The sequence below is a fragment of the Nicotiana tomentosiformis genome, chromosome 2 (genome assembly GCF_000390325.3).
Source record: "Nicotiana tomentosiformis chromosome 2, ASM39032v3, whole genome shotgun sequence".
Lineage (NCBI taxonomy): Eukaryota > Viridiplantae > Streptophyta > Magnoliopsida > Solanales > Solanaceae > Nicotiana > Nicotiana tomentosiformis.
The window spans coordinates 62,176,585-62,187,692 of record NC_090813.1 but is presented as its reverse complement, the minus strand read 5'-3'; positions in this window follow the sequence as shown (position 1 = coordinate 62,187,692).

The following is an 11,108-nucleotide window of genomic DNA, read 5'->3' as shown; positions in this document are numbered from 1 at the left end:
GGGCCTCTTGTCCGCAGAAGAGAAACAAGTCGCAGAAGCGAGACCGCAGATGCGGTTAAGTACTCCGCAAAAGCGGAAACGCTAGGCGTGCTACAAAAACAGAAGGGTCCGACATTTTTGTCATTTTGGAAATTCCAACCACGATTTTGCGGGGATTTTCATAGAGAATTAACGGAAAAATTTGAGGTAAGTCACTTGTGATCATTGTTAGTCGATAATATTAAATTATCATTGAGTATTCCAACTAGATTACGTATTTTTAAGGTATAATTAGAGGATTTGGGCCTAGGGATTTGAAAATGAGATTTGGGGATTTGAAGGTCGAGTTGTTATCGAAATTTGGTAAATTTGGTATGGTTGGACTCGTGGTTGAATGGATGATTGTAACTTTTATCGGGTTACGGTCGTGGACCCACTTGCGATTTTTTAGTGTAATTTCAGATTTTGTGGAAAAATTAATATTTTAATATGGAATTAATTCCTATAATTTGTGTTGACTGAATCAAATTAATTGTGACTAGATTCGAGTCGTTCGGAAGTTGATACGCGCATAATGAAATTTCTGGAGCATTGTTTAGCTTGCTCGACATTGGAATTGTCTTGTTTGAGGTAAGTATTTTGCCTAACTTTGTTGGGGGGATTTTTCTACTTATTGCCATTGTTTGTTACGTGTGGGGGTGATACATATATGAGGTGATGAGCATATATGCATGTGCCAGGGTTAATCACGCTCGATGTAAATTATACGATTTATTGTGCTTTGTAGAATTATGTGACACTCTTGTTTCATGTCTTCTTGACTTCTAGATTTCTATGAATATGACATTAAATGCTAGAAACCCTGATTTGGCTTATTATAATTTGATTAAAAATTTGACGAACTTTTGTAAACATTACTGATGTACTAAATCCGGTCGTTATTATACTTAATCATAAATACGACTCTACGACCGTTATTCTTGAGATTTTGAATTCTATACATGAGTTGAAGATCATTTTTGAGACTTGTTGAAATACTCGAATAATAAAGTAGTTGAAGGTTATTGAGTTGTTATTGGCTTGAAAGTCGTGATTGATGTTCAATTTGGAACATTCGTTTAAACACTCTCCTTGATGTTATTTATGCTTCCTACCTTGCTTGTTAATAATATACATATGCTTGGTAAGGAGTTTAAAGCACGAATGGTGATGTCGTCCTTGTTCATGTTCACTAGTTAAAGTTAACATTTTATCATTTATGTCTTCCATCGTTTGCTATATTAAGGGCACATATGACGATCTATGTGCAAATAAAAAGTACAAACAAGCACACTATCCAATATCCATTTAAATCTATACTAGCATATAACTACGAGGATACTGTTGATTGATAAAAGTATCTTGCAATTTAAGTTGCATTACATGTCAATAATCTAGCTTAATACGGATTATCGTAGATGTACAATAGCCATAATGGCTCGAGTAATCTCATATGAGCATAAATTGCAGTAAAATTGAAATGTTTCTTCTCAAGATTGAATTCATTGGAACAACTAAAATAATCCAATCTAAAATAAATGAGTTCACCACAGTTTTAAGAGACTTTGGAGTCTTGAGACGACCAAGGTAACTCGGATCTCTTTTATTTCTTTCTCTGCTACAATATCATTTAAACAAACTAAAGTGACTAGAATGTTCGGAAGAGCCGAAGAGGGAGTGGATGATGAGGTGATTAACATTAATATAAACATGTAGGAGACAATATTACTTTCTAAAATATTATGTAAAATAGGAAAAAGAAAAAAGAAACATGGAAGAAAATGTTGATAATTACCTTTACGCGCATTAAATTCTGTTGAAATCATTGAATTGTGGATATTCAAGTAGCAATATTTTGGTAACTTTATTTTATATTACAACTGTTTACCCGAAAAACGGATAGAGTTGAATTTATACGTAGTTCTAAGGACACGTGATATAACTTTGTACAAATCGAAAAAATAAGTAGAAATATATCGAATATTGATTGTAAAAAAGGAATGAAATACAAACCAAATTAAGTAGAGAATGATTTATGAACAAGCAAGATGAATTAACGTCCAAAGCCCAAAAAAGGATCTCTACTATGTATCTGTGTAAATATCAATAATCTTTGAAATGTCAGAGTGTATTGATGTCTCAATGTTGAATCTATCCTCCCTTACAGAAATGATAGCCACTCTTCATATAGTGGAGGAATCCTACTTTGGATATAATAAAAAATACATAGTGAGGATCCTTTGATAGATTAGTTAATTAGCTTTTCCTTAATTCCCGCCGAGATTCTCTACCCTAGTGCGTCTACAACGACTCTTTGTCTCTTAGCTCGATCTTGGTCGGTTTTGGTATTGGTCGATCTCTGGATCTCGAGCTCGATATTGACTCGAGCTCGATATTGGCTCGAGCTCGGTATTGACTCGAACTCGATATTGACTTCGAGCTCGGTATTGATCGGTCCCTAAATCTTGAGCTCGATAACCTGACTTCAGATCTCATCTCGATATTATGATGACGACCCTCGGTCCATCATGTTCCAATCTCGACTAAATACATGAAGGATAAAATCGGTTTTGACCATATACAAATAGTCCCCTCGTTTCTCGGAAAGAATATGGCGAGAAATAATAAGATTTTCCGGACTCAAACTAGGTGGGCAATGACATCAGTGATGAGCCCGATTATGACATATGCGACAAACGTCCCATCGGTCCAGTTATCAAGACATTAAATGTTTGTTAGTCGTTGGTTGGCCACTACCGGTTCTGAACCATCATTATCAGGCCTATAAATATTCAAACTTTTATTCACATCCAAACCTTTTACTCAAAAGTTTTTCCTCTACTCTTGTATCTTATTCAAAAATCCCTCTGCTTCATATACTTTACATCACAAACAAGCCTAATTCTCTTTCCTTTATTTATCAATGGCGAAAACCTCCAAAACGGTGCCGCAGAAAGAGGCCGCTTCTTCATCGTGGCCTACCGGCTGCGAGGATGCGGTGGAGCCCCGCCCCGAGGAGTTCGTTCCGGTAGGGTGCTCGACTGTCATTGATTTCAAAGTTGAAAAACCTTCTTCGGTACCGGGCCGATGTGAGCCGATCTCGAAGTACCAGTGTTCAATCATCGAGAACATTCTCGAAAAGGTAAAAAATGAATGCAACAGGGACGACAAGCATGTGGTATTCCCATCACCCAAAGAATCAATTACCACCCACGTGGAAGGGTTCTTAAGTGTCTATACTTACCCTTTCACGTTGGGTCCATGAAATCCCGTCATCTTCGCTTTTTGTAAAAGATACGACGTGACGCTTGGCCAAATTCATCCTTCGTTTTGGAGAATAGTGATTCTTCTCCGATTTTTCTCAAGAAAAATCGAGGGGTGTCTTTTCACCCTCGATCACCTTATGTGCCTTTATAGTCCCCGACTCTATCGAGGAGGGCTGATCAAGCTAGTTCTCCGAGCCACTAAAGCGCCATTCTCAAGTATAGATGAAACTCATGATCGAGGTTGGATGGGCTGGTTTGTTCGAGTCAAAACTTCGGACCTGATTTCTGCTGCCGACATGCCGTTTCTTGAGAAATGGAATATGAGCCGTGAGTATTTACTTACTTTCGAGCATTTTAATTTGGGGCCGCCTTTCATTTTCTTGATCCACTCTTTCTTTTCTGTTGCAGTTGTGGCTCGGATGCCGGAACCGATCCCGGACCTTAAACAATGGGTTAAAGGTCTCGTGCTACAGAGACCGTACTCTAAGTGTGCTTGGGTGGAACTATCAAAGGGACGATTGGAGACCTGTATTCACGGCAAGTCTCTTTCTTAGTTTATTTGTAGCTAGATCTTCTTCACTTACTTACCCTTTTTTTCTTTTTCTTTTTGTAAGACTCAGAAAAGATGTTGTTATGAGGCCCCCATCTGGTAATGAAGAGGTCCCTGCCCCGAAGCAAATTAAAGAAAGGAAAAGAAAAGATGCACGGAGTTCCCCGGTCTTGGACAAGAAAAACCTGGTGAAGAGAACTCGCAAACCCAAGGGGGGCTCCGATATCATGCCTTTGGACTTGATTTGCCGATTAAGGGACGAGCCCGAAGAAGAAGAAGAGGAGTTAGTCTGCGTGCAGGCCAATGTTGTGATACAACAGTCCTCCGAATTGGCGGAGGTTAACAAGGGAGTTCTGGCCGTGATTCCCGAACAAGGAAAAGCCGAGAATATTCGATCTCGAGCTGAGATGGTTGAGGGAGAGACCGAAGGCAGGACATCTCGGGCAGAAGATATCTCGAGGGACGAGCTCGAGATAGTCGATATTACTGGATCCTAGATATCGGATGCTATGATCCGTAAGGCCAGCAAGTTGGAAGGTCGATCCTATGAGGGCATTCAGGAGCCGACCGATATCCACGATTTTCTGGATGGGATCGAGTCAGCTGCCTCGGAGGAGGTTATCGGGTTTGGTGGATTACCGATACCAAAGAAAGCATCATGGTCGGGCTCTGCTGGGTCTTTATCAGTTCTGAAACTGGTGGACTAATTTTCGGTCCCGAGTATTGATCTCGATCGTAGGCGGAAGGTAGTTCTCTCCATCCCGGAGGATATCCGAATTTTCTCTCCCTCCGTGGGGTTGCCAGTTACCTTCGGTCATTGGTGACCAAAGAGGATCAATAAGTGATGAATGCGGTAGGACCCGCCTGCCTTTTTAACGAGGTCCAGCATACTCTAAATCGGGTAACTTCGATGGCATCTTTGTTGTTTCTCTTATATTTAGATATGTAGTTAATTCTAGCATTTTTCCTATGTTTGTAGGCTTCGGTATATCATTACGAGGCCTTCCTCCGAGTCCGAGAGGAGCACGAGGCTGAGGTTCGGAACCTCACTGATAAGAGTGATTCTTATAAGCTTCTTAGTGAGAAACTTCGAGCAGATTTGACAACAGCTGGAGAAAAGCACGATGAGATGGCTGAGCAGGTATTCCGACTTTTCCACGATAGTGAAGATGAATTGGAGATAACCACTAACGATTCGATTCTGCAGGTTCGACAGAGGATCGGGCAGATTGGATGGCTCAACTCACAGGTAGATTGGCTATTGGCCGAGGTGGAAGAATTTAAAAAAAATATGGATATCCTTGCCTCGAAAAAGGAAGCCGTTCAAGCTCAGTTGGAGTTGTCTGAGGCCCAACTTCGATATATGAAAGAAAATGCCTCGGGGCTGATCGAGAGGATGATTGAGCTTCAGCATCGGTTAGATTTGGCTATTTCTGATAAAGCAAGCTTGGCTGATGAACTTGAAGTGGCCAAATCTGAGGTGATCGAGGCCAATAAAAGAGCTGATGCTAAAGTGGCCCAGTTCAGGATCGATGTTGAGGTCAACCAAGCCAAAGCCAAGAGCATGGTCGAGCATGCTAAAGAGCAGGATCGGAGAGAAGCTCTCGAGGAGGTCAGTGCCTAGGGCTTCGATGTTGGGGCCAAGATTGAAATTGCCAAGGCGGAGGAAAACAAAGCTCGAAGGTTGGCCTTCCCTGAGGAACACTCCGATAGCTCAAGCGAATCTGAAGGTGGGGAAGATGCCGAGGACACGACCTCCAATGAAAACCAAGCCATTTATGATCTTAGGTAGCTGTTGTAATTTCTTTTGAGGCTGCTTTCAATCTTTGTAAAGAACTTCCTTCGGGCCGAGTTTTCTTTGTACAAGATTCGTATATAAAACTTTTCCCTTTTATGGCTTCCGAATCTTTTGCTTTTTTGTTAATTTATACAAAGGTCAAAAGTGCCTTAGCATTGAATAATTCGAAGGTCCAAGATTGAGATAGTAAGGGTCGATAGTAAGTACTGCACTCGACCGTTTCTTATAGGTAGTCCTCGATTGAATGTCCGCATTCGAACTGAGATAGCCTTTTTAAGCTTGATTAGGCTTAATGATCGAGTGAGTGCTTGCTCGAACTCGAAGAAATGGTAGCCCTTAGGCTTAATGGTCGAGTGAGTGTTTGCTCGAACTCGAATTAATGTAGCCCTTAGGCTTATTAGTCGAGTGAGTGTTTGCTCGAACTCGAACTAGTGTAGCCCTTAGACTTAATGGTCGAGTGAGTGTTTGCTCGAACTCGAAGAAAGGGCAAAGCTTAGGCTAAATGGAGCTCGATCTTGTTGATTTTCGATTGGCAGTCCCCGATTTATGGGGTAATATTTCAAACTTCGATCATGGTCGGCCCTTAAGCCTATTTACATTATAGATCGGGAACATGAAGTACATGAATCTTTCTGAGGTATGAGATATCGGTAAAGAAGAAATTTCTCTTTATAGTCATTATACATGTGTTCATATTTTGTGCCAGGGCTCGAGCAAACTACGCGGGCATGGTTCGTTTTGACCATTTGGCCCTTACAATTTTTTCCTATCGAGACCCTATTATCACGAAGTAACTTTCTTGCATCGAACTTGATAATCAAACTTGATATATTCGAGGGTAATGCCCCTCAGTATTCGAGGTTGATTTTAAAGAGGCCTCAGATACTGTTGAATTGTTCTAAGTTAGCACGATCAATGATTGCCTCATTAAAAACCTTGCCGAAAAACACATTTGGGACAAAACCGGTCTAAGGGAAAAAGAGTGCAACGCGTGCTTTCAAACCTAAAGGCTTCGAGCTGAATAATCCATCTCTATTTCTGGTTGAATATCTGCAAGGGTTAATTTTCTAAATACAAATGCACATGGGAGGGTCGTACCTTAGCAGTAGTATCGTTTTAGGTGCGACATGTTCCAATTGCTCGGTAGTTGTTTGTCGTTTATCACTCCGACTTTGTAGGATCCTTTTCCGACGATTTTGAGAACATGATATGGCCCTTCCTATTTCAGACCCAGTTTCCCTTCATTCGGATTTCAGGTGTTGAGGGTGACTTTCCTTAGTACCAAGTCCCCAATTTTGAAATGTCGAAGATTGGTTCTTAGATTGTAGTATCTTTGATCCGCTGTTTTTGGGCGGCCAATCGGACGGGAGCGGCCTCTCGTCTTTCATCCCGTAATTCTAGGCTCGTGTTCATGGTCTCGTTATTCGACTCCTTTGTAGCATATCAAAACATAATGCAAGGTTCTCCGACCTCAACCGGGATCAGAGCTTCAGTGCCATAGACCAACGAGAATGGCGTTGCTCCGGTACTAGATTTCGATGTTGTGCGATATGCCCATAGGACATCGGGTATTATTTCTCTCCATTTTCCTTTGGCGTCGGTCAATCTCTTCTTAATATTTTGGATGGTGGTTTTGTTGGTCGATTTGGCTTGTCCGTTCCCGTTGGGATGATGCGATGTTGATAGGATACTTTTGATCTTGTGATCCTCAAGAAATTTAGTTACTTTGCTGCCGATAAATTATTTTCCATTATCACATACAATCTCAGCTGGCACCCCGAATTGATATATGATGTGGTCCCAAACGAAGTCTATCACTTCTTTTTCTCTGTCTATTCGAAAGTATGTGCTTTAACCCATTTAGAGAAATAATCAGTCATAAATAAAATAAACTGAGCTTTACTTGGGGCCGATGGGAGGGGGCCGACGATGTCCATTTCTCATTTCATGAAAGGCCATGGAGATAGGACCAAGTGGAGCAGCTCACCGGGTTGATGAATCATGGGTGCATGTCTTTGGCATTTGTCGCACTTTCAAATGAACTCCCTCGCATATTTTCCCATATTGGTCCAATAATACCCTGCTCTGATTGCTTTATAGACCAGCAAATCGGCACTGAAATGGTTTCCACAAGTGCCTTCATGAATTTCCCGTATGATGTAATCGGTATCTCCTGGTCCAAAACATATTGCCAATGGTCCATCAAATGTCCTTCTATACAGCGTTCCGTCTTCGGATAGGGTGAATCGTGCTGCCTTTATGCGGAGAGCTCTCGATTCCTTTGGATCTGATGGAAGCTTCCTGTTCTTGAAGTACTCTATATATTTATTTCTCCAATCCCAGGTTAGACTTATGGAGTTTATCTCGGCATGACCTTCTTCGACCACCGATCTTATGAGTTGTACGACAGTCCCCGAATTGAGTTCGTCATCTTCGATTGATGAACCTAAGTTTGCAAGAGCGTCGGCCTCGATATTCTGTTCTCGGGGTACATGTTGCAAAGTCCATTCTTTAAATTGATGTAGAGTCACCTGTAATTTATCCAAGTACCTTTGCATTCGATTTTCTCGGACTTTAAAAGTCCCGTTAACTTGGTTTACCACAAGGAGGGAATCACACTTAGCCTCTACGATCTCCGTTCCTAAGCTTCTATCTAGTTTGAGACATGCAATCGTGGCCTCATACTCGACCTCATTGTTAGTCAATTTTGTAGTTCTAATAGACTGTCTAACTACATTACCTGTGGGTGATTTTAGTTCGATGCCTAATCCGGACCCCTTCGCGTTCGAGGCACCGTCCGAGAAAAGGGTCTAGACTCCCTAAGAGGTACCCGATTTTATCAGTAGCTCGTTTTCAATCTCAGGTATGAGGGCCGGTGAAAAGTCAGCCACGAATCCGCTAAGATTTGAGATTTGATAGCGGTTCGAGGTCTATACTCGATATCGTATCCACCGATTTCTATGTTCTATTTGGCCAATCGACCCGAAAGCTCGGGTTTGTGCAAAATGTTTCGAAGAGGATAAGTTGTTACAACATGTATCAGATGACATTAGAAATATGATTTTAGTTTCCTAAAGGCGCTTATTAAAGCGAGCACTAATTTTTCTAAGTGGGGATATCTAGTTTCGGCCTCGCCTAAGGTACGACTGACATAATAAATAGGGAATTGTGTACCTCGTTCTTCTCGAACCAGGACTCCACTTACCTTTATCTCCGAGACAGCTAAGTACAAGTAAAGCTATTCGTCCACTTTTAGGGTATGAAGCAGAGGCGGGCTAGATAAATACCGCTTTAGTTCTTCGAAAGCCTGCTGGCATTCCGGAGTCCATGCAAAGTTACTTTTCTTCTTAAGCAGTGAGAAAAATCGGTGGCTCCTATATGAGGATCTCAAAATAAATCATCCCAGGGCATCTATCCTCCCCGTTAACCTTTGCACGACCTTCACATTATCTACTACTGTGATGTCCTCGATAGCTTTGATTTTATTGGGGTTGATCTCGATTCCTCGGTTGGACACCATGAAACCAAGAAACTTGCCCGATCCAACCCCGAATGCATATTTTCCGGGGTTGAGCTTCATATTGTACTCCTTTAGTATGTAGAAAGTTTTCTGCAAATGCTTTAAATGGTCCTCTACTCTTAGGGACTTAACTAACATGTCATCAATATGAACTTCCATTGATTTTCCTATTTGTTTTTCGAACATTCGATTTACTAGGCGTTGATAAGTTGCACTAGTATTTTTTAGACCGAATGGCTTTACGTTATAACAGTAGGTACCGTACTTAGTGATAAACGAGGCCTTTTCCCGATCCTCCGGGTTCATCTGTATCTGGTTGTACCCAGAGTAGGCATCGATAAAACTAAGAGTCTCGTGACCGGCCGTGGAATCGATCATACGATCGATGCTAGGCAAAGGAAAGGAATCCTTAGGGCATGCCTTGTTCAAGTCTTTATAATCTATACACATTCTAAATTTGTTTCCTTTCTTAGGGACTACCACCATATTTGCTAGCCATTCAGGGTATTTTACTTCTCGAATGGAACCTATTTTAAGAAGTTTGGTTACCTCGCCCTTGATGAAGACATGTGGGATTCCTGTTATGTCAAGATGGGACCAAGCGAAATAGTTCATGTTAGCTATAATAAATTGAATAAGCTTTTTCCTGAGCTCGGGGTCTAACCCCGTGCCCAGGTATACCTTTCACTTGGGCAGATGTTTGATTAGCGTGATTTGCTCCAGTTCTTCGACCGTTGACTGGGTAGCGTCGGAATCATCGGGGACCACAAAGGATCGAGGGACCGCATAGTCATCATCTTCATCAGTCTTCTGATTCTCTAGTTGGGTCGAGCCTGGCGTTTGTGATTGCTATTTGGTGTCCTGTTCCTCCTTCGAATTTGATCCCTTTGTCGATGATAGTGAGGATATCAGAATTACTTCATCGACGACAAATATTTCTTTTACGACCGGTTACTCCCCATAGGCCATTTTGATTCCCTCTGATGTTGGGAATTTCAGAATCTGGTGAAGGGTCGAGGGCACTGCTCTCATGTTGTGGATCCATGGCCTCCTGAACAGGGCGTTATATCTCATATCGCCCTCGATTACGTGTAACTTCATTTCCTGGATGGTACCGACCACGTTTACTGGCAAGATTATCTCACCCTTAGTAGTTTCACATGCTATATTAAATCCGTTCAGTACCAGGGTAGCGGGTACGACCTGGTCCTGTAGACCGAGTTACTCTACGACCCACGATCGAATGATGTTGGCCGAACTGCCTGGATCAATTAACATACGTTTAACTTGAGTTTTATTCATAAGTACAGATATTACCAGTGCATCATTATGGGGCTGCATGATTCTTCCGCGTCTTCGTCACAAAAGGACAAGGTTCCTTTAGGTGTGTAATCCTGAGTCTAAGATCACTTTTCTATTATAATAGATATCTTAGTGCGTTTAAGCACCGATCTATGGGGGGACGTTGATCCCTTCGATGATCATATGGATGATGTGTTGCGGCTCTTCTTGTTCGTTTCGTCTATTGAAATCTCTGTTTTTGAAATGGTTTTTGGCCCGACCACTTAAAAATTCTCGAAGGTGCCCTTCATTGAATAAACGGGCTACCTCATCTCTCAACTGCATGCAGTCTTCGGTTCTGTGGCCATGGGTGCCATGATATTTGCATATTTGATTGGGATTCCTCTAGGCTGGATCAGATTGCAAAGGTAGAGGCCACTTAGTATCTTTGATGCGTTCGATAGCCGATACGATGGCGGATGCATCGATGTTGAAGTTATATTCTGATAACTGTGGTGCTTCTTTAGGTTCGGTATGCCTGTCGAATCTATTATTGTTCATCAGCACTCGTAACCCTTTGCCTCGATCACTTCTCCTTTCGCCTTATACAGAGTTGCGTGTAGGTTTGCTACCCCTATGATCTCCATTATACGACCGATATCAGTCCCTGTTCGA